At 37.9% G+C, this 24817-nt stretch overlaps 1 protein-coding gene across 3 annotated transcripts in view; it reads right to left on the bottom strand.

The window, feature by feature from the left end:
• The window catches only part of ZFPM2 (zinc finger protein, FOG family member 2), a 445662-nt gene that overhangs the window by 133911 nt on the left and 286934 nt on the right, over positions 1-24817 (bottom strand). The window lies entirely within an intron of this gene.

Below are 24817 nucleotides of genomic sequence, written 5' to 3'. Positions count from 1 at the left end.
GGAAAAGACAGGATATGTGAGTAGCATTTTCAGATAATTTGGGAATTCTCTGATAAGATAGCAGAATTCAACAAGTGTTATCTTCTTAGGGGTGAATTGGAGTGTGGAATCTGATACCACATCAATAAACCTTTTCATTGTGTAACTTCAAATCCATTTACCTATGTTGACCTTTGAATGGAACCTTTACTAATGCATAATTTATTAGAATCATGCATTGATTATTATGAAAATATTGGTCTACTGAGTTATGCAAATCATCCAAATATTAGTATATTTCATCATATAATATCAAAAATCACATTCTTGACTATCACCAATGATCACATCAGAGAAGTTTTTAAGTACTGGAAAGCTGTTAAACTCACAGTGGTAGACATCATGAATGTGCAAAATTCTATTTTTTGTTTGAAAGTTTGACTTTATTATGGGCAATGTATGCTGTCAGCTGTTTTCCTTGAAGCAATATTTATTTCTGAGAAAAGTATCTGCCAAACACTCAAATCTAAATAGTATAGTATGTCTGTCAGGCATTCTGTCAAGCAAAAATAGTGTACTATAAAAAAAGTGGCTAATTCCTTCTTCCATTCAAGATTCCTAAAGTGCTTTTTCTGGAAACAACCATAGTCCTTCAATATGAAACAAAAGTGCCTTATGTGTATTTCCCATTTTGTCATAACAAATTTAAAAAGGCATGCACTCAAGGCTTTAGATTTAATAAAGTAAATCCAACTGCTTCACCAAGAACACTTTCAAATAGCACTGTCTTCTTAAAATAGGATCACTGGAGTACAGCTTGGTGCCACTGGCTTCATGTTAAAATTCCAACAGTTTTGCCCACCATGGGCTTGTGCACTATCAGCGCACATATCAAAACAGTGGAAAAGGTAAATGACATCTCAGTAATATTCTGAAAGTAGTTTTGGCCCTGTGATCTCTGGAAAGGGCGTTGGGCCCCCCCCCGCCCCGCCCGTGGTTGGTGGACCACTTTCAGAACTGTCAGTCTTCTTGACCACCCACAGATGGAGCCACCTACCTACATCAGTGTACAGAGTCTACAGAGGGATTTTCAAAGTATGAGCTTGCGGGTATTGGGCATAGGGGAAGTAAATGGAGGGAAGAATAGGACATCTATCATAATCTTGCAGGTGATGCTTTGTGTGCAAATTCCCACAAAATCAGTGTGGTAGGAAGCCTTTTACTTATTAATTTATTTTTTGGAGCTGGTGTGTTAGGATGGGACAAAACATCAAGAATCCTCACCATCCTTCCTTTACTCCAGACACTTACTTGCCATTTGGCTCCCCAAGCACTTTCTTGATCATATCAGAAAAAGGTGTGCTTTATTAATTTCTTCTGTTTCTAAAAAGGGAGCAGGAAACAATAGAGCAAATGGGCAGTTTTGTGAAATGGCAGTTCCTCCAACCAGGGCTTGCCTCCAAGTTACCTACCCATGCCCCAAATTCAGTTATATTCTCTAGATTTGTTGTTGAATCCAAATATAGCTTATAGACTCAAAATGATTCAAATAGTACCAATTCCAAATATTAATAATTAATAATACAATCCACTTACATATCTCCATAACATTGAATTGTTATGATTCCTTACCTATGGCTTAGATTCCTATTGCATTCTGATGTAAAAGACAGAAACTTGTTCACGATAGCATTTGTCCACAATTATATAGCCGTTACCATGTGCTAAGCACAGTTATGAGCCCTTTATATATATTTAGTCATTTAATCCTCAAAATGATCTTATAAGGTAGGTTTTCTTTCCCCTATTTTATACTGAGAATATCAAGTCAGAGAATGTTGGTAACTAGCTTTAGGGGTCACAGATAATAAATTCCTGAGCCAGAATGTGAACCTAGGTTGTTTGGGTTCCCGTCAGCCCACACACTTAAACACTATGTGAGAAGCAAGACAAACCCTAAAATGAGTGTTCTGCAGACCTTTCTTTTAGTGGATTCTCTCATTCAAGGGTTGGTTTTGATTTTTCACAAAAATAAATGACTATTGAAACTATCCCTGGACAGAGGTTTTGTCATTTTATTTATGAAATTATGATTTAATCATAACTAGGTGCGATCTCAGCGATAGGTGATAAAAAAATCTACAACAGTGCTGTTTTAAAGTAAACACAAAAGGCAACCATCATCATTTTTTACCAATATAATAAACAAACTTGTCTACATAATTTTATTCATTAAGTGCATATTTTGCCCTATATTATCCTAATAATTTCTAGCACTCTGCTTTGTGCTCTGCAGACTCAAGTCACTGAGAACTGTCATCGGGTTAGTATGAGGTAGATTCTAGAACCAAGGTCCTCAGGCCTTGTTCGATGAGGTAAGTAAAGCAAAAGTGCTTTATAAAGTAAAAGGTGATTTATAAATGTTCGGTAATATCATCATCATAATAACCATTTTATAAGGTTACAATAAAAATTAAGTGGGAAAATGCTAGACCGTAAACCCCAAGAGAGTAGAAATTTTCATATTTCGGTCACTGCTCCATAGTTAGCATCTAGAATAATACCTGACACATAACAGCTGCATAACAACCACTGAATGAATATGTGTAACAAGCAAAGTGATTTATATAAGATAATCCAAGTGGTCTATTAGGTCAGTTCTCTGAAGGAAACAAAAGTTATTTTCATATTTTTACTATCAACACCCCAATCACAAGTCAACTTTTTATTTAAAATGTTAAATGTATTGGTATTATAAGTTCGTCGTTATGCTATCTTCCAATGACTTGTTGGCTCCCTGAGCACAGGGACAGTGTCTAAATGGTTCTCCAGGCTACTCCCCATGCCTAGCTCTGGAGATAGTTGTTATATAAAACAAATTAATTTGAAAGAGTGAAAACGCAGTGCTTTCCCTGGCCATCATATACTGAAGAATAGACTACCAGGCACTGTGTCGGCAGCCCTAAATTAGCAACAGTCCTGACAGGCAACAATGCATTAGTTATCTGCATGCCACGAACACTGACGAAAGATAGCGGAGAACATTCTTAGAGGGTTGTCTCTCACTGCAGGTGGAGGGCAGGAATTCAAGGGAATCTGTGTTATCATGAACACTCTTTTCTAAAGGGGTGGGCTCACAGGCACGCAAAAAACCAGCCATCCCATTAGGGAGAGCACTAAAAGGGGCGGTCCCAAAAGACTCAGCTGTAGCAGGAGTGAGAGAGTACCTAGCATCCCTTTTTCAGTAGGTGCTGTAAAAATGTTGGTATACTCAGTAATTCTTTATCTAGACAGTCCTCCTCTGCTGGGAACCAGAAAGTGGATAATAAATATTTAAAAAAAAATTTTCTGACCCCTGCCCAGGTGGCTCAGTTGATTGGGAAGCATCATCCTGTGCACCAAAAGCCTGTGGGTTTGATTCCCAGTCAGGACGCGTGGGGGTGGGGTGGGGGGGGCAACTGATCAATGTTTATCACTCTCAAATCAATAAACATAGCCTTGGGTGAGGATTAAAAACGTATTTTTCAAAGGGTTCTGCTTGGACCAACTAGAGACCTACAATGTGAGCCTTAAGAGTGAGGAGACAAACAGAAATGCAGTCGAGGCTGCAGCTGCCTCATGCCTTTGCCGGCTTAGGCTGCTAAAGGAGAGGAACGGACAGCCTGAGCTGAGAAAGTTTAACACCTTGGAGCTGATATATAAGGTATTATTTTGTCTTCCTGACAAGGTCCGGTGCTATTTTTACCCAGGTTGATGCAGGGGTTAGGTTAGGACTTTAGGAAAAAATGGTGATTTATTTTAAGTGCTGTTTCTGTGACAATAGCTCCCTCCCCCACTCACTTCTGCCACGTTATGCATTGTTCCTCACACACAAATGCCCCTTCTCCCTCTTATTTCTCTTAAAAATACACCCCAGTGAGTATCTCTTTGATAATGCCCCTAACAAGCCCCTGGTTGTTTGCTGAAATTCCTTCCCTCTGCGTCACTGGTTCTAGTTGTCAGTCTGGGTTCCTCCCCATTCCTGCACCCACAGCCTCCCTGCCTCCTCCATCGGATGTTGTTTCTCATTTAAATGAACAGTTGGATTCTTTTATTTCTTACAAGTGCTGGATTCGCCTTATCGCCCTCATTCCTTTGGGGGTTGCCAATTGGTTTTATCCACGGATGTATCACTTCTCATGCTTCCTTTTTTTTTTTTCTTGCAAAGAGAAAGAACCTTGCCGTCAACAAGCCTCTCCGGAGTGGAAGATTAAAAACCTAGACATCACCTACCTTGCAGCACTACTCCCAACTGGGTTGTGTAAAACTCAATTAAACGTGTCCCCATTGAATACTGCATTACAGTACATTACACAGAAAATTCTTCAAGCGTGATGACAAAGCTTGAAACCTTGCCTCAAAGCTGTTCCTTGCTGCTTTCTTTAACATTTCTGTCTGTACGGTGCAAGTCTCCTGTACAACTTTAGTCCAGCCAAGGGAAAAAAAAAAAAAGAAACAGAGACCCCCCAGGGATTAAAAGAGAAAAGGAGGAAAAGTGAAACTGGTTTTGGCACTTCCCTGGAGCTTCTATGGGAACTGTATTGCCAACAGACCACTCAAAATATATTTCTGAGGTCTGCAGTCTCACAATTGAAAATATAATTCCCTTATTTTGGGCAGGTGGATTTTATAGATTTCCTCCTCTACCACGAATGTTATATTCCCCAGAATACATATGAGAAAGACATCAGTCCTTAGGGCAGGGGGTTTATGGAGACAGACATTCACAGAGATTTACAAAGCCCAGTGACTCCATGAATCCCTGCAGAATTTGTCTCTTCATGGAACAAAACTAAAAATGATTCCCCATGTATGCAAAACTTCAAAACTGTGTTTACTATAGACTATGCCCTTCTGTTTTTGTTTCTTATCCTCATCCACAGTTTTTATTTATAATCTGGGTTGCCAAGAGGCAATCTTCACCTCTTAATTTATTCTCGTAACTGGACTTTCAAAACTTGTTTATTAAGCAACTCATACATGTTTATAAAATTCAGAATTATTATTTTTCATCAGAATTATAGATATTCCTCTATTACTAACTTCACTGTTTTGCTATTTGAGGCATTTCTCTGCTTTCAGATTTTGCCAATTCAAAGCATAATGTCCACCCTCAACACATACAGAAGCTTTTGTTTAGTTCCTAACCTGTTTGCTGGTGTTTGAATGGGAAGATAAACTGGCTGCATGAGATCACTAGGGTATATTTAAGGCACCGGTTTTTTATGTTTTTTACTGATCATCATTTATTTTCTGTCTAGAGTATGATGCATTCTATGGTCCTACACTTGATTTGAAATGCTATGTAGTATTAGTGAGAGTTAATTAAGAGATCCTAATGTTTTACAGACACACAAAATGACCAACTGATTATTCAAAGCTAAAACAGTACTTTAATGTGGAGCTAGGGGGCATGGCGATACAAGGAGTTTTATTTTCACAATAAACATATTAAGCTACTGGTATTAAATAAAGAGCATGTTTGTCTGCATGTGTGTATATTCATACTGGCACATGTATATGTGTCTGTATGTATATGTATGCTTAGACCTACTCTCATTATAGTCGAAGTCACTTTCTAACACATGTCCAATATTTAATTCTGCCCTTAGCATCTTGCTTTAATTCATTTGTGGGGGTTCACTTTCTCCAACATTATCATATACTACTGTCTTCACTGTTTTTAGTACATAAAGAGAAGTGTTGACTATTCTGGATCTCCATTACAAGGTCCTAAACTCTGATACTTAAATGGAAATCTAGCTGAAGTGGACTTTGGCTGGGGTTCCAGAAAGGTAATCCCTTATGAAAATTGTACTAGAGGCAAAACGAGATGTTACTAGGGAATCTAACAAATGAAAACAACAAGTAAAAACAGCACCCTCAAGAGTAGAGCCACGGCTCTCTGATGCCAAAATGACTTCAAAGTTTAATTAACAAATATGTTTGATTAACAGTCTCCAGTTTCTTTAATTCAAGAAAGTATTCAAAGATTAGCTGATTATGCATAAGACAAGTTTATACCAAGAGTAACCTAGAGTTCAGGAAAGAGTTTATCTTTCTTTTCCAACCTCTTTGTTAATATCAGGATAAAACAAAAGACATTTTTTTCCATTCCAAGGCAGTTATGTTTCCTAATACATACTAGTAGGCATTTAACTCTTATCTCATGAAGAGCTTTAGGGTAAAAATCTTAATGTGTAAAAAGCTTTTATCTGTTCTTAATCTTTGGGTTTTTTTTTTAGAAGCATGGTTTGATAAATTCCTATCTTTAATTTTAAATTCATGTAAACTATTAAAGAAATTACCCTCCTTAGCCTTGAAATACTTAAATAGTTTATCCAAATGGAAAACATAATTCTATAGAAATATATTTCTGCAAAGGCTTAAATCTGAATTTTCTATATGAATTATTCTATCATTTAATTAGAGTTTTAAAGACATTTTGTAATTTAACTCCATATAAGCATCTAAATAGCCCTTTCTAAGAAAAAAAAATCTGTGCTATAAATAGCTAGTAGCAATTATATTTGTTTTATGCCAACTCTTTTGCTTTATAGCAAAATCATTTATTTATTGTTGTATTTTTAAATGAATTGCTCATCCTCTAATATCAGAGGACTTTTTGGCTGGCCAGAGAACCAATTCACTCCCTCTTGTCTCAGATGCTTCCGTTCCAACATTTTGGAACATTTGTTTCAACTAACAGATCAACCACATTAGTTCATCATACTTTCAGAGTTGAAGGTTAGGGCATAGCAGCCAATTGCTGTTAACTGTATGATTTCTTGTTTCTCAGGATTTCATTTCTTATTTTTCCTCTTTTTAAAACCATCTGAGAAATTTAGGTTCTGAGAAATCTCTCAAAAATATATTTCTCCAACAATGGTGAGTATTCTTCAATGAAATACAGACGAAGGCATATCTTGTGATTGTTCGTAATGTTTTAACTAATTCTTATAAACGAGTACCGAAGCTATCTGATAGTGTCTGGTAGTGCCCATTTTCACAGTCCTCTAATTAAGTCAAAATGTACCACTTTCCTTTAAGATCCATCTCCTCCTGATGTACATTTTATTGCTGTTCTCAGAACTCTGGCTACTATTACCCATTATTTCTCCTTTAAATAATTGTTTTACCTCTTGGCCATTCATTTGTCTTTCTGGTTATTCCTTTCATAGCTTCAATTGCCTATTAACTGATATAATAATGCTGATATTTTCCATGGCTTTAGCTGTTTTCATCCAGAGATTTCAAAGTGCTTTAAGATAGCTCTGTTGCTTTGTGGAAGGCAATTAATAAGACAAAAAGAAATAAAGACCCCAAAAGAGGAGAAGCCCATGTATATTCACACACTAAGACCATTGGAAAAAAATCTTTAAAATTCATTCACCTTTGAATCACTCTGGTTAGGCAGTTAAGAAGATAACTGATAGAATTGGAAGTACAGGAAAATCTAGGGATGCAATTTGCTTTGATTCCTAAAGACTGATTGGGGTCAATAAGATCTGAAGGTCACTGAAATACAAAAGCAAAGGAATCTGATCATGTTCTTTTTCTGACAGACTTCTTTCAGTCAAAATGCCCCCCGATTTGAGACTGTAGCTACCAGAGGCTTGCAGACTCTCTCAATTAAAACAGTTCACTCTTCTGAGGAATCCATTGCTGCAGGTGTGAAAAGAAGAGCCCAGATATCCCTAATAGGAGAGCAGATAAATAAATGGTGGTGTCCTCATACAATGGAATACTAGTCAGTAATTAAAAACTACTGAGACACAAAACGACAATGGATGGATCTCCAAAACATTCTATTGAGCAAAATAAACCATAAAGTGCATGATTGCACTTATATGATTTCATTCATATACAGTATAAGAATAGACAAAATTAATATATGTTAATAGAAATCAACAGGGGCTGTCTTTTGGAATATGGAAGATCTTCAGGGGTTATAGGAATATATATTTTCTTTGTACAGATGTGTACATTTTGTTGATTGTTGACTGCCAATTTTTCATATGCCACAACTAACTTAAAAAAAACCAGATTAGGGAAACTAGAATTAATTGCGTTGAGATTCTTCTTCTGAAAATATTTTATTTATATTCTTATTTATACAGTAATTTATGTACTACCTTTTAGAGTTTTACAACATAAATTCTTTTTTGTTTAAAGTCAAGCCTGTGTGGGCTGAAGTGTTTCATTAATTTCATAGGCACGTCACATTTGAACATGTTTAAAAGATAAATGCATGTGTAGAAATAAACACCATTTTATTTGTAGGCAACACTGTGTTGTGAACAAAATTAGGCCCCAATTCTGACCCTACCCCTCACTAGCTGTATAAACATATACTAATTATAGCAACCCTTGCATAGTAGCTGCCTAATACATTACAAGTTTTGCTATAAAGTAAGTGCTCAAAAAACTTCAGCTTCTCTTCTGTGGCCTTTTAACTTCAAGCATTTTATCTCTGCACAGAAGGCGAGATGTGGAAATCAGGTATGTAGCTCTGTGTATTTGCTATGATTGACACGCCTCGTGGGATGTGAAACAAAGCTGCTACTGTATCATACAAAATCTTATAAGGATAGAAAGGCATTACCAACAAGAAAGCTACCAGTTTTCTTCACCCTTTAAATATAAATTCTTACCCATTATTATTGTTTCCCAACTCAACCTATTTTCTTTATTTTAGACTTAAGAAACTCAGGAATAAAGGGAGAAGAGACAAGTCAGACACTCATTTATACATTCACCAAGTATTTCTAGAGTGCTTCCTAGTATTTATTATTCAGGCATTGATCCCCAACTCTGTGTTTCTAGGACTTAGAGCTGGAATCAAAATACAAATATGTGCTTTCAGGGAGATGCTGCTTCTGGAATGCTCACTAGATAAAAATCTTCAAAAACTTTTCAATATTCTTTTCTCAAGCCTTATTCGCAAACATAATAATGGCCCCTTCCTGCTTTTGAGAGCAGCTGAGATTCTTCTGTTGACACAGCCTCTAGGGTTGAACTTGAAAAACCAGAAGCAGGGAGTTCCCATTAGGAGTTGTGACTTGCAGACTTACCCTTCCTATCTGTCCCACAAAGCCAGCATTTTCTGACCTGCAGGGCACAGTGTGGGACTCATCTGTTTTCTTAGGCATTTCCTGGCTAGGGACAGAATATACTGTTGTGCTGGGAGATGAGAGTGACACAGAGGAGATTTATTTACAATTGAACTGGATGAGGTAATTATCCAAGTATCTATTTAATCTCTGACTACTAATGGGCCGTATATTGGGGTTAGAGGACATTCACGCTCAGAAAGGCATGGGGAAAAAACTCCAAAATTTTTCACTGAAAAAGTCAACAAATCCAAGAGCCTATACTTTTAGGAACCCAAAGGGGTTCAGCCAACTTTACTTGGTTGTTTCTATGTAAAGGAGGCAGGGTGGGTGGAGGTGGGAGAGGGAGGGGGGTGGGGGGGTGTGTGTGTGTGTGTGTGTGTGTGTGTGTGTGTGTGTGTGTGTGTGTGTGTGTGTGTGTGGCGCGCAGGGGTGGGGGGGTGTACGCACACGCAACTTGACCTTTGAATCAGTTTAGTGATTACTTTTGTCCTCTGATCAAAAATGTTAGTTTACCAGTGCAGGGATAATTGTCTGTTTTGTTCACTCCCAAGCCCAGAAAATTTCCCGGCACATAGTAGACCTTCAATAAAAAGGTGGTGAGTAAATAAATGAATAAATGAAAAGCAGAAATGGGTTTAATGAGAAGTGTGTCATTTGTTAGCTTTGTGATTTGGGAAGTTCATTAAACTCTAAAAACCTTCATATTTCCATTATAAAACTGAGGATAATGGCATTGCTTTCACAGGATATTTGTTAGTGTTTAATGATTTGATGTCCAGGACAGGACTTCATATACAGTAGCACTGAGTGTAGGTGGACTCCCTGCTCCTTTTGCACACTCTCTATAATGATTTAACACCTTGTTAGAGAACTGGGTTAATTGGATGATTCTACAATAAGTACTGTAATGGTGACTTAAATATGTTGCAATGGCATGTAGCATTGGTTATAACAAAACATTGTCATTCTGGAGTTTCCTAATACATATGTTCCACGGTAAGAAAATAAAATTTCACTTTATAGTAATAAGTGTAAGTTGGTGAAGTAAACAGGTAACAAATTTCTCATGTTTTGAATATTATAACTAGTATAATATAAAATTCTCAAATTGTCAAATTTTATCCCTCTGAACAAATTCCATTGTTTTTATTCCAGGGATTTCATTTATCAGTCTCATGTAAATAAGTTGTTCTTAACCTAAAGATAATAGATGATATGGGACTTTGTTTGGATAATAAAATATAGTTGTTTGGCTTAAAATGGCTGGAAGCTAAAAACTCACATAAACCTGTATCACAATAAAAGCTGTATCAGAGGACTTTATTTAATGGGGTGAAGAAAATATTTCCTGATTTTTTTTATTACTATTGGGCAGATCTGACACCATTAGTTTTCTTTCTGTCATAAATACAGACAAGTTGAATGTGACAGGCGTCACTATGAAACAGGTTACAGATAAGTTCAGGCCTCCTTCCCTCCACACGGACCTTTCACACTCAGCTCTGATGGGGCTGCTTGCATAGATGGACCAAGGTTTGATTTTAGGCTTCTAGGTCACGGCTTCACCTTGACAACAGTTCTTTTCATTTCCAGCCGTAACATTTGCTAGGATCCCTAAGGTGCTTTCATTTTTGTAAGTAGTGGAAGGGGGAAAAAAGTGGAGGAAAAAAGAGATAAATCTTAATTCGCATGGTGCAGGACTATCTCTGTGTCTCCAGCACAAAACTTCAAATCCAATCCAAGAACTGGATGTGTATTAGAAGTCTGCAGATTTAAACCTTGTCCACCATGATCAAACTGGATTTATGGAGCATCATAACTCTCCAGACACCATCCAGCAGCTTATTAATTTAATAGACTCCTGTCCATTCACTGATGTTCCTTCCCTGACAGTCTCTCAAGATAAGGCGAACGCCTTTTGACAGGACAGAGAGCATATATATTTTCCTCTGTTTTCTCGCGGATGGGGTTGTCGACAACTTGAAATGTGTGGCTCAGCAAATTTGTATTTTTCCTCCTCTTTTTTTCCCTCTCTTGCTATGCAGGAAGGATGACAGAGGCAGCCTCCAGAGGGTTCCAGGGGTCCGGGGGCCTGTGTTTCCCCTAAGCACTTATTTCGCATTTTGTTTTACAAAATAGCAATGAATTGATTTAAAGGCAGACACATGGGGACATTTTCACCATGAAAAGAAACCACATTACAATTTAATGCTTCATATAAATTAGGAGGTGTTAGAAGAAAAAACAGCAATAAATGTTCCCATTAAAGAGAGAGAGCACAGCAGCACTTTCCTTTTTTTTCTATAATCCCATTTGTGGGAATGAGGGGGAGTGCCAAAAAAGATAGCGCTCAAGCTGTTGTGTATTTCAAGACCAAACAGGAAGAACTTTGCAATATTCTTATTTTGCCTTTATGATATTCTCCTGATGTACAATTGTGTTTGCTATTTGCAAATAAATTCACAGTCTCAGCCAGTTAGTCAGTATGCTAGTATGTTACAGGGTTAACTGTTTCTGGCTCTCAGTGTAAGTCCTCAGTGAAAGTCAGGTCAGTAATCACTAGACCTGGGCTTCCCAAGCTTTGGCGTGCACACGGATCCCTGGGATCTCATCAAAATGCAGCCTTGGATTCACTAGGGCTAAACAGGGCCTGAGATATTTGTATTTCTACCAAGCTGATGTCATATTGCTCATTGGCAAAGCCTATATGAGGGAGCAAAACACCAGCCAATATTTTTAATAAAAAGAATTGTTTAATATGGACAAGATTATACCCTAGGATCACACCAAGGTTAAGACGTGACTTGAACATATCACAAAAGTTAACAAATCCCCTACCTGGCAAATTGCGGGTCCTCAGCTAATATTTCAGTGAATTGAAGAACATGCAATCCTCCAATTTCAGGTCACAGCCATCTTTTTAATAATCAACTCATCATTTTTACATGCATATAAAGATGACTATCTTAATTTCCCTTGAGGAAGTTAACTAAAATGGTGTCTTTAAAGCCAAAGATAAGATAAAAAGTAACTTGTCCATTTTCTCATACACATTGTCTCTTTACTTCATCTCACTGATAGAAAGCTATCTTTCTTACGCGTATCTCCAGTTAAAATGCAAATCTAAAATAAAGGACTTCTGGACATGGGCAACAGTGCGGTGACTGCTGGGGGGCATGGGGGTATAAGGGGGCTAAAGGGTAATGAAAAAAATGCAATAAAGATTAAATACAAATGATAAATTTTATGTAAACAACTGTTCGGCCCAAATATCCTCCATGAGTCTTTTGGGTTTTTTTTTTTTTTTTTTTTTTTTTTGCTTCCCTAGACTTAAGATCAAGCCATTCTGGACTTGACAGATGAGAATATTTGACTGCAAAACACACAATTAAACCTAGAAACCTATATAGCAAGATAGCAGAAATAATACAGGAGACACTTAGATTTTATTTGTATTACAAAACTAGTTCTGACATTGAGAAACGCCCAAGTATTATTTACTAGTTTACTAATAAATTTTGTATTTTTTGGGGGGAGGGAAGGAATGTAGAAATATCATATATGACTCATTGGATCAAATGCATTATGAAACCATAAATTCCTCATTAGAAAGATCTGGTAAGTATTCGGAAAATACTGTTTCCCTAAGAAGCCTCCGAGGCTTCTATTTTTTGCAAGATTACACAAAGTAAAGGGTATTGAACTAAAGAGTAGTCATTCTTGGAAATCTTTACTGACAACGGAGACTAGACAGTGATGATAAATACTAGATTTCTGACGGAAAAACTGGCTTAAAGTAATTTATTCCCATTGAATTTCAATGGGCAGTAGACAGAACTACATGAATAGATAGATAGGAAGATCTTATCTGTTTTTACTTAAATGTATGTATTTCAGATCCATTCCTTTGGCTGGGACATTCTTGCTTGCAACGCCACGATATACTATCTTGGTTGACCCCACTGTTGTCTGACAGTTTTCATGGCCCTCAGACAGCCTAATGAGAATATATCTTCTCTCAAGTACTACTCTATGTCATGGCATATAAGGTGACCTTTTACGTTTAAAAATAGTCTTCAAAAATGGAGTTGACTTATATACCAAGAATAAACGGAAAAGCCTCCAATTTCAGGTCTCAGAGCAAAGTCTTGAGAACTGGCTGACTTTCCCCCAGTGAAGAGCTGGGAACGACAGGCACAATTAATGTTTGACAGGAGGGAAAAAAAAAGTGGATCCAGAAAGAATTGCCCAGTAATAGTGAGCCAATGTCTTGTAATGGCTGATGTGCAAAGATGTCAGATGGCACCCTATGGTTTGACAGCATCTTTTGCATGTATGTTGATTTCAATTTTTCCAAGTTCTTTTACATGCCCTCATGGTAACTGATGATACACACAGACAGGACATTTCAAAGAAATCATCTTGTACCAGATTCCCTAGCATTTTAAAAGGCTTGTTAAGGCACGATATAATTTTCTAGATGTGGGGACGACAGCATTTCAGTTACTGAATTTTCAAATGATTTCCACACTAGTAATTCCTGAAATTACATGAAGGCACAGTGAGGCTTACCTGCTGAATGACGCATCACAAAAGCCATTAAATAATAACTCAAAATTCAGTGAGTATACACTACGTACTGTCAGTGGGTGACAGAGCTGAGAAATGGAGTTGTTGCATTTGAGGTGTTCACATCCAGCTTGGGACAAAGCACAGGCTGGGGTGGAGCTCGTCCCTTATGGGGACAGAGCAGGAAAGGCTGCTCAGAGGCATTAAGTCTTGAATGGCACCTGTTAGCAATGATCAAGATGGTGAGAAGTTTATTAGGCAAAGGAAATGTTATGTACAAGGATAGATATAATCAAGCAATGGTTATTTGAAGTATTTAAAATAAATGAGTCACGTTGGAACATTGGGTGTTTGTGGAGGACAGATGAGAAAGGAGGCTATAAAGAGTAGGGCAGTTAAAAATAAAAATGAGATAATGTAGGGGAAATACAAATGAGAAGCATAAAGATGAGAGAATGACAACATTAAGTGGAATGGCAGTGATGGAAAAAAGTGTCATTGGGCATGAAAAGGGACAATCAGGTCAAGCCCGGTGGAATAAAAAACTGGCAACAGGAAGCCACAGGGGACCTGTGACAGAGTCACTTCAATGGAGTCACAGAGTTAGAACCTAGAGAGAATGAGAAGATGCTGGAATTTAGGAAGTCAAAGGAATGAGTGCAGAAAACTTTGCAGAAGCTTGGCTAAGAAAGCAAGCAGAGAGGCCTGCTGTTAAATATGGTGAATTAATTGCATGTGTTTACTTCTTCTGCTCCCTTTCACTAACATGACAGTAAAGAAAAAAAAAAGATGATGAGGGCGAAGAGGCAGGGCAGAATAGGCAACAGAAGTCAACAAAATCTTGGGAGCTAGGAAGTGGTGAAGATGGCATAGCAGAGCACAAAATGCACAAATTCAAGTATTTGAAAAGGAGTAGGTCGACAAGAAGCAAGCAGATTTATTCTGCAGAATCCAGAAGAGATCAGGAAATAAAGACACCTGGTGCCTTGAAAGGTAGACTGAACAGTGGGGTTAAAACGTGCAGGGTTGGCATTTTGAGTAAGAAGCTGTTAGCTACACATGGTCAGCTATTTCCTATAGAGCTACAGGACACTCCCGCTCCACTCGGTTAGGAGACGGAGGCTTTGTCTTTGGAAAACTGGAACAGTGGCTTCAGCTTCAGAGACACAAGCTCAGCAAAGGGGATTCTAAAGTGTCACCTGCATTAGAATAAGGGAACATTTACAATCTCAAAAATGAGATAGGAATTACCCAATGCATTACCCGATCTCTTTTGCCCACTAAGTCCTCAAACTGCTGGCTGCAGGATTCACAAATCTCAAAGATGAGATTGGCATTCTCTGGAGAAGCTAATCACTAAAAAGTTACATATACTGTTCCACGGGGACCTCATTAGATTGTCATCCTATTATCCTGGGCAAAAGCCACCACTCACCTGTTCATGCTATTGTAGCCTTTGGACTTTAGTGCCCCACTCCTAAAAACAGTAGCCATTCGTGGATCTCTAGCCATTTGAGGTAAACTTTAACGGTAAACACAGGGACCAAACAGGTTAGAGAAAGAAAGAAAGAATGCACAGGACACACAACTTCCTAAACATATTTCAAATTCCTATCTTCAGAGATTAAAGAATATCCATAGAAAAAGAGCAAAGGCATTGAAAAAAAAAAAGAAACTGTTAGAGAGTGAGGACGACCTCTCATAAATTATAAACATGATACATAAAATTCAATAGTGAGGTTAAGAAATAAAGTTTGTGCGCACTTCAGAAAATTGATCGAAAGTCAAGGAGATAATTGTGGGAATATTATTAAACATATATCTCACATTGCTTCCCATATTAAAGATGAAGCAGCAGCTCATTCATTTATCTATCCATTCATTCACACATTTTTAATGAGCACATCCTCTGTGTCATGCACTCCCACGGATGGCTTAAAAACATGCAGAATTCCTACCCTTGAAGAACTCTCATTCTAGGGGTAGGGAAATGACATTAAATCTTTTTTACTAAATGCTAAAATGCTGAATATGAAGACAAATGAGAGGATATGCACTCAATGGTCTGTGTCCCCCGCCCCTCCCGATTTTTATGTTGACCCCCAACCACCAATGCGGTGGCATTAGGAGGTGAGGCCTTCAGGAGGTAACTGGGGCACGAGGAGGGGAACCTCCTGATATCATTAGTGCCTTATAAGAAAAGGCATGAGGGAGCTTGCTCTCCTCTCATCCTCCACCAGGTGAGGAAGAGGGCTGTTGCCAGACACCGGATTGCCTGTAGTCTGACCTTGGACTTTCAAACCTCCAGAACTATGAGAAATAAGGGCCTGTTTTTTAGGCCACTCAGGCTACAGTGTTTTGTTATATAGCAGCCTAAGCCAAGTCATAAAGAGGAGAAAAGGGAGAGGAAGAGGCACCAAGAGTTTGGGGGTAGTTAGGCAGACATTTACATGGAGTCCTGAATGAAGAAAAAGAGGGAGCGATGTGGGGACAGAGCTCAGGGCAAAGGCCCTGAGACAGAGACATTTTTTGGATTCTCAAGCAAAAGCAAAGGGACCTGAGTCACGGCTGCAGAGTCGCTGGAGAGTTGTCATAAACGTAGCCATGGCGGTATCCCTGGCAGATCACTTAGGGCCTTTGGGGCCAAAGCAATGACTCTGTAGGTTTAGTTCAGGGGTTGGCAAGCTTTTTCTGTAAAGGGCCAAACAGTCAATATTTTAATTTCTGAAGGCGGATAGTCTGCCAACGGCTGCCGTGGGGACAACAGTGGGCCAGGTTTGGTTCCCCGCATCAGCCACCGCAGCAAACGGTGATGGGCAGCCACCGCAGGGCGCTAGGTGCTTCCGGTCTTCCACCTTCTCTGGGAAACAAGCAGCAGGTCATCACCTAGCAGGAGATGGTACATATTTGGGGAAACAGAAGTCTGAAACAGTGACCTTGAAGATTAATTAGGAGAAGAAACCTGTATTGACAGGCTACACACACTGAGGGGTCTCATTCACCTCTGATCAAACGCAATGCAAACTTGTTACCGCTGGGTTTTGTTGGGGGTGGCAGTGGTTCATCTGTTTTATTTTGACCACATGTTTGTATGGCACTCGCCATGAGTCAGGCACTACTCTACGCATGTCACCTATATTAATTCATTTTAACTTCTGCCCAGAGAAGTGTGGAAAGTTGGATTGACCAAAATGGAGGTATTATCAGGCCAGTAAAGGCTGGAAAGAGAGAAAGGTGAGGCGGTACAAGAGAGTGATGAGAACTGCGAGGGCTGGAATCTGAATCAGGTAACCTGTAAGAAAGACAGGAGGGGCTGGTGAACAGGAAAGTGATGGTCTAGGGTGAGGAGATAGGAGGTCCATTTGGAGGTTAAAAATTGTGGGAATCCGGTAATAAATGGATTAAGGTGAAAGATTTACTACTGTCTTCTAGAGTGGTGTATCTACCAACAATATGTCCCGGACAGATCAAGTCTTGCTTTTATCAATGGATGGACCTAAGCTTAACCTTGGACATGTCTTCGCTAAAATCCCGATGGAATCGTGTGGGCCTCAGAACTCTCAGCAGCTCTGCCCGGCTTCGCTGAGAGGGTCTTCCTGCTGAGCACTCATGGGAACCCACTGCCAGGCCCTCAGAAGCTTTTGCAGGCTTGTTCCTCACTGGTCTCATTTGCACATTCCCTGCTCTAAGTGGAGTGCGCTCTGACACTCCCATGGAAACACTGTATGCTTTTAGCTACACAGTTTCAACCTCCTCAAACGCCTTTCCTCCATTTCTCAAACTTCGATTCAAATTTTAATAGCCAACCCAAATTCCACATCCTCTGCCAACTTTGCCTTGACCATGCAGGACAGAATCCGGTATAATGCAACCTTCATCAACTAAGGGCTTTCAATAAACAAACTCCGTCAGCCAGGGGGATGCTTTATATGCCTTTGTAACCCTCATGACACCTAGGCCAGGTCATGCTACAAAGCACAGGCTCAATTACATTTATTTTATTTGGAAAAATATCTCATGAAATAGAGTGTTAGGACATTTAGAGAGATACTAAAGAAAAATAATTATATCACTAGGAAATAATATAAATTCTAAAGATGAGGGAAACTTTATGGGCAAGGCAGAGATTTCTTTGTTCTTTTAGTTTGGGTCATAGTAAAAGAAGAGCAGCATACAGTCAAGACAAAGAGTGATTTTCATTTGCAAACACTTTTCTAAAATTATATAAGAAAATTAATCAAAGTGAGGACAATTATGAAAGAGGGATACAAAAAAGCTCCCACATCTTACCGCCTTTATAGGAATACTTTTATAATTTTGAGGTCTTTCTTTTCAGTATGTTTCCCTATGCATATACTTTTTAATATAATTATAATCACGCTAGGCTCAAAACCTCATATTCTGCTTTTTCACTTGGAATTATAATCTAATAATTTCCTCTATGCAATACACTGTTTTAAAGAAGTACTCACAATACCTTACTCAAAAAAAAAATCTACCCTAAAGAGTTGTCCCCAATTTTAGCTGACAAAGATACCTCGGGGGTAGCTTTCAAGATTCCCATCTCTTTAAATGACAAGCTAACATCCCTGAATGATGGGGAGTCCCCTCTCAAAAGACCCCGCTCTTCGTTTTTCATTTTTATACTTATAAAACTGACATATTCTCAGGTCTTATCATTTGCCAAGATCCCAACTGGGGTTTTTACCCCTAAGAGCCAGCAGCTTCATTCATGCATGAATCCAGTGTCGTTAGGGATATTTTTTCCCCTCAACATACGATAGCCCATCTAATCCACGAAGGTAATGAACAGTATTATCATGCAGGATTATTTATCAACATTTCATTAAGGAAACTCACAGCAAGGTTGATATGAGAACACATGTATGTTTCCATATAACATAGCACACATTAATAATAACCAAGGACATAAACTATTGGGTACAACCAGAACCAGACTGAAAAACATCACTAAATCACTGACCGAATTGTAAAAACAGCAAATGCATAGTAAAAAAGTGAAATGACAGAAGGCCTGATAGTTGCTAACATTGCTGTCATCCTGCAATTTGCAATAGACAGCTCTATTGTAAGGCACACAGTCACTAGTAGGGTCACTTGTCTTGACCTTAAGAAGCCCTCAGAAACGACAATTTGACTCAAAATGGTGATTTTCTAAAGCAGCTATTTTTACACCCACTGATTCCTAGAACAGGCATAATAAATGGCTCACTCCTCAAAACATCTCTCATTCCTATAGAACATAACTGGAAACAGCCTCAGATGTTCACGAAACATGTTGGGTTTTCAGCATCACGTTATCCTGGGGTGCTCTGCAATCAATTACTGTTATACCACCATCATTAATAATTTTCTTAATGAAAATGATTCTGTTGATCTCTGTTGTATTTTAATTATCAGAGTTAAGCATAATTACACTGCAGCTCTGAGCTGGCATGTGGACTCCTTTAGGGTGCAATTTTGTTTTAACACACTGATAATGTAATTTTACATTGTGTCAGTTTGTTTGGTTATTATCCAGTTGTACAATTCCACTGTATTCCTGATAACAGATAATAACCTCAGTACCTCCTATATCCTGAAGTCATTTAAAAAGCAATATTGGAATTCTGCGACTAGCTAACTTAATCGCCTTATGATTTTATAATTCCTGCTGTTAAATATTTGGTTCAGGCACCCACCTTCTTTTAAAAATACTGCCAAACCAGACAATAGTGTACATTTTCTATGAACTACCGAATGGTTAACTACTTTATTTTAAGCACAATTGTTTCCCTTTTAAATTATAATTTCTTATTTATATGATATTAGGCACTTTAGGTCAAGTTACACGTTAACTTGGAGACTAGTTTAAAAATTGGTTGCCACATTAGACAAGGCTATCATCTCAAAATTCTAGCAACATGCAACAGATCCTCTATTTTAAGGTGGAAAATAGTCCAGACTTTTGCAAGAATCCTTATAATGAAAGGTCTTTGTTTTGAAAAGTTGATCAATTTAGTCAGTGTGCAGAAAGTTGCTCACCCAAGATAAGTCATATTAGAATTTCTGTCATTAATTCAACAGTGCCTAGCATAGGACCCTGAACATAGTAGGCAATCAATGTAGGTTTAACTAAATTAATTGCATGGTTACATCTGTGCAAACAAGAAAAATCAGGACTTTGAAGATGATCACAGAATGATTTTGAGATTGGTCTTCTCGCTGACTTTAAATTGCTGTGGCCCTAAACGCAACAGCAAAATTAGCAAAAGTACTGCTGCCATTGCTGTTTTAGTTCTTGAACACTTGCTGTTTAAAGCCAAGTCACAGAATGAGAAAAAGAAAGTTTCACTGATAAACACATATGCAATTTTGCGAAGAAGAGCAATAACCTGCAATCATACCCTCAAAACCCTGCTAATCGTACATTTGGGAATTTAGGACAAATATGTTCGAGATTGAATCCCAATTTCATCAGGTATGAGCTGTTCATGTATCCCTGAAGTATTTACTTATCTCAACCTTGGTTTACTCACCTGTAAAGTGGGACTAATGCTGTTTACATCATGAGTTTGTAATGGTGAATAAGAAAATGTAGTGCAGTGTTTAAAACAATGCCTGGCATTGAATAAGTGCATAATAAATGGTAACTGCTACTACCAGTATTAATATTATCATCATTCTCATCTTTATACTAGCATTTTATATGACTTTCATTAATAATGGGAATATCATGTTCCCCAGACAAAAAACTTCCAATAATATCTTCAGGCAAAGGCTGCTGATCTTCGTGTTATATAGTTCTCTGCAGATACTTCTGGGTTCACAATGACTGAAAGGGGCTTATGGAATTCTCAGCTATGCATCTTGTATGGCATGATCACATTTTCTTGCACACTTGCTTGATACTAACATGAAGACCTGGCTTCATTTCCTCTAAATTTGTACTGACTTACAACGACAGGGCAAATTGGACTGAATCTAAGGTAATCAGCAATATAATATTAATAACATACACAGTTAGTAAATGAGTGCTTCTTCCCCAAAATTCTGTGAGATGGCCATTGCTATTCCATTTTTATAGTTGAAAAAAATCAAGATTTAGAGGGGAAAAATGATTTGCTCAATGTTACATGTGAGCAACAGTTTTTTTACAATGATACTGTGCTTTCACATAAAAAAGTAATTCCTCTGTGGTTAAGGTGAGAGTGAGGGTTAGCCTGATACTTTCCCACTCTTTTGATTGACAATGTCTATTCTCTTAATCTGGACACACAGAGAATGTAGCTACCCTGAAATAGCAACTCCATGAAAAACTCAAAAATTATTTATTTGAAGTGAACTGAGTGAACAAGCCCGCATACTAAAGGCTCAATTTTGAATACTCAGAAACATAAAACTCAAAGTAAGCTATTTACTTTTCATATGTTAGAAAGCCACCATATTTACTTTAATCACCATAAAGAACAGAATGCTACATGGAAAAGACAATGCTATGCTGCACAACTGAAACTAGTACAAAATAATATGAAATACAAACTGTAATTGAAACAGAAAAAGAAAAGAAGACAACCTCCAATGTTCAATAGTGGATTTCAGTAGTCAGTGAGCAGACCTTGCTCATGCTACGCCCTAGCAACCTCCGTTTAACTTCAGCATAGTGCTTTTCAGTCCTTTTTCATTGCAGATAAGTAAATTAGAATTATCTGGAGTCTGTTGAGAATAATGGCAAAAAACAGACGACCCAACAAGTCTGGTCCATCAATGTCTGGATGAGCTAATTACTTTCTGAGATGACAAGGGATAGTTGAGGCAGGAAAAAAAGTACATCAGATTATAATATTAATGCCAAACACTACATTTTTTTTTACTTTGATAAAACAAGATGATGGCAGCCTGTCAGAAAGCGCCAATATTATACAATTTTATAATAATTATTTGATGAATACCCTGGAAATGAAAACTTTATAATTATATTTAATTTTATTACTAGCCCACAGTTAATAATACTTCAAGAAGTATGTCTCTTAAATGGTAATAGTTACACATTAAGTGACCTATTGACACAACATGAAAAATATTTAAAAATTCAGTTTTTAAAAAACACTATACCTATGCATTTTACATCCTATTTGTAAGTAGGTATGAATATACTCTCAGAGAGCCAAATCATATAAACAATGATTTTGGTATAGAATGGATAAGCCATGTAGATTCTTAGCTAGAACACCAAATAAGAAAAATCTGGGTGCATGGAGGTTAGCCCCACAAACAACCGTTTCTTGTGTGCTTGGCAACAGCACTTCGGTTCCATTTGGGGAACTGTTTCTCCTCCATCTCAGTGTCTCATGTGAGGGTAATTGCAGACCCTGGCGCTAAGGCTGGCTATAGGAAGCCAGGGGGAGTCATAGTGATAAACTGGTTGAGGGTTTGGTATGTGATGTGTCTCAATAAAAATACAGAAAAGATCTCTTTTCTCTGGAATTGGTGAGCTGGTAGAGTAAGTCCGGAGCTCCCTACCACCTGAGGGGAATACTTCTGATAAGGAAACCCACAAAAGAAAGAGGAAGCAGAAGACGGAGAGAGAATCTGGGGACAAGGTTTGAACAACTAGATGAAACTGTTCCTGAAGTCCAGAATATCCCTGGACTCTCGGTTACATAAGCAGATGAATTCCCCTACTCCCAACACACACACACACACACACACACACACATGCACACATATTTTTTGCACAAGTCAATGACATTTGGATTTCTAGCCACTTGAAAAGAGCCTCCCAAAATAGCATACACATTATGAAAATGTCTCACCCATTAGAGATCAAGTCAATACTTGTTAAATCTAAATTGCTAAATCCTTCCGCCTACAAAAGTCTTTTGCTTTGCAGAAGCTCTCATACCTGCGGTCTATGAAGATGAAGGCCTCAGAGCCCACAGGGTCCTGGTAGGGGCACTTGCTGGGGGTCACACCTTCCATGACTCCAAGGATCCCCAGTACAAACCCAGAATATTACAGAATTCACAGAGCTTGAAGACACACTCTGGATGACCTGTCCCCTCCCACCAAAGGGAATTTGAATTCTAGAAATTAATATCAGGCCTCTGAAGGCTATTTAGGTCACAGTTTACAGAACAGTTTTCCCAAGTGTGTTCCCCAGCGAACTAATTCTAGTGGATGTCCACTAGAAGGAAAACACACACACACACACACACACACACACACACACACACACACACAGAGTAGGAAGTTCCACGCTGATACAGATTCTTTGTGATTTCTGGGCATAAAGGTCTGAAAGGATTTACTCATCATTTATAGAAAGGCAGAGCTGCACAGTACAAAGAGTACAGGATTAGGAATTGCCAAGACCTGGATTCAAATTTGGCTTCATTGTTAGCTCACTATGACCAAGGGCAGCCATCCCACCTCTCTAAGTCACAATGTCTAATTGTGTAAAACGAAAAAAAAGAAAAAGAAAAACCTACCTATCTTATTGAGCTGCTTAAAAACTTAATGAATACAGCATATTCTAAAATGTATAAATCAGACCTTAAGTTAGATAAATGTGCATGTGAACTCCACTTCAACCACTGGCACATATTAGCAATGTGACCACGGCAAATTACATAACCTACTAATTCTTAATTTCACCTTGTTAAAATGAAGTACTATATTAATGACCACATTGGAGGTTTTAAATGATGATTAAATGAAATAATGTATATATAGTAGTTATTGCAGTCCTTGCTATTTGAACTGCAATACCAATTGTTCTTGTAAGTTGAACAATATCAAATTGCCTTTTGTAGATTAAAAACTATTAAATGGCAGGAATTCATATGGTTCATCATCATCGTATGTGAAATATCTACTAGAGTTTCGGGCAAACAGTCATCATTTGTTTATCTAGTCAACCAATCAAGATTTATTTAGTGCTATTTTTCTTCTTTTTTGGATAAGCAGCATGCCAGACCAAAGAGAGAAAGGTGTCTGAGACCCAGTCCTTGCCCTCAGTAAATATAGAGGGGATTGGAAAAGCAGGAAAAATAGTTTACTTTTTATTTACTCTTTTTCTAGCTGCATAACATGACAATCATAAACCAAGGCAATGGAGAACGATGAGAGAAGGACTGAGTGGTACTTAGGAAATGGCGGCCATTATTGTCCATATACAAGGCTAGCAGTTTTATGAGTTAATTAATTAATAAGCTTCTATAAATTACTCAAAATTTACTGCCAGACAGCTTAACGTCTACCCAACCCACAATACAAATACATGAAGTACTCCGTTTAATATCAAATTGCAATTTTGTTACTATTTTCCTCACATAACAATGTAACCATCATTTCTCCTAAAAGAATGCCTGATTTACAAATACACTGGACTTGGATTATGATCGAACAGCCTCTTCCCTTGCTTCATGCATATTACAGTACCAACGTGAAGATAAAATTTTGTAGAGCAAAAATATTGTTCCTAGTAACTGACCCTACATTCCAAGTTACTTTTGTATTTTTGCATTCTGAATGTGGGCATTGGGGGGCTGGTTCACTATACTATTTCTTTCCCTTTTAATAGATCATATTGACATATCCTGAGAAAACCTACCTTGTCTTCCAGCTAAAAGCTTCCACCAGCATACTACAGGTATTTGGGTTAGAAAATGAATGGGTATGAGACCAGCAATTATAGAAGGATAAGGAAAATAATCAGATCCTGGTGTGCAGATTTTCTTTTCTTTTCTTTCCTTTTTTTCAGCTTGCAAATTCCCTCTTTCCGGTGTTTCAACTTTCAAAGGCTTATGGTAGTTTAAAGGCAATCCTCTTATAAGTGTACAAATTGTAATGATTATAGGAACAAGTTGTAATTGTTTCTAGCAAGTTTTAAGAGTCTTTGATGTTATGATTAGTGTTTTATATGTTAATACATTGATAGGGGTGCTTATTTGCTTGTTCCCTTGTATGCTTTTATGGTTTCTAGGTTCAATGTGCAAATAAATCTTTGATCTCAGTAGGTCTATTTGGTTAAAAATGAAAGCTAAAAGAAATTAAACATGAGAAGCACAAGGTTTTGCAATATTTACAAAGAAGAGAGATTAGGGATTTTA

This window comes from Pteronotus mesoamericanus, unplaced genomic scaffold (genome assembly GCF_021234165.1).
Source record: "Pteronotus mesoamericanus isolate MK-2021 breed Mesoamerican mustached bat unplaced genomic scaffold, CSHL_Meso_final scaffold_174, whole genome shotgun sequence".
Lineage (NCBI taxonomy): Eukaryota > Metazoa > Chordata > Mammalia > Chiroptera > Mormoopidae > Pteronotus > Pteronotus mesoamericanus.
Note: the sequence above shows the minus strand (reverse complement) of the source record. Positions and strands in the feature narration are given on the sequence as shown.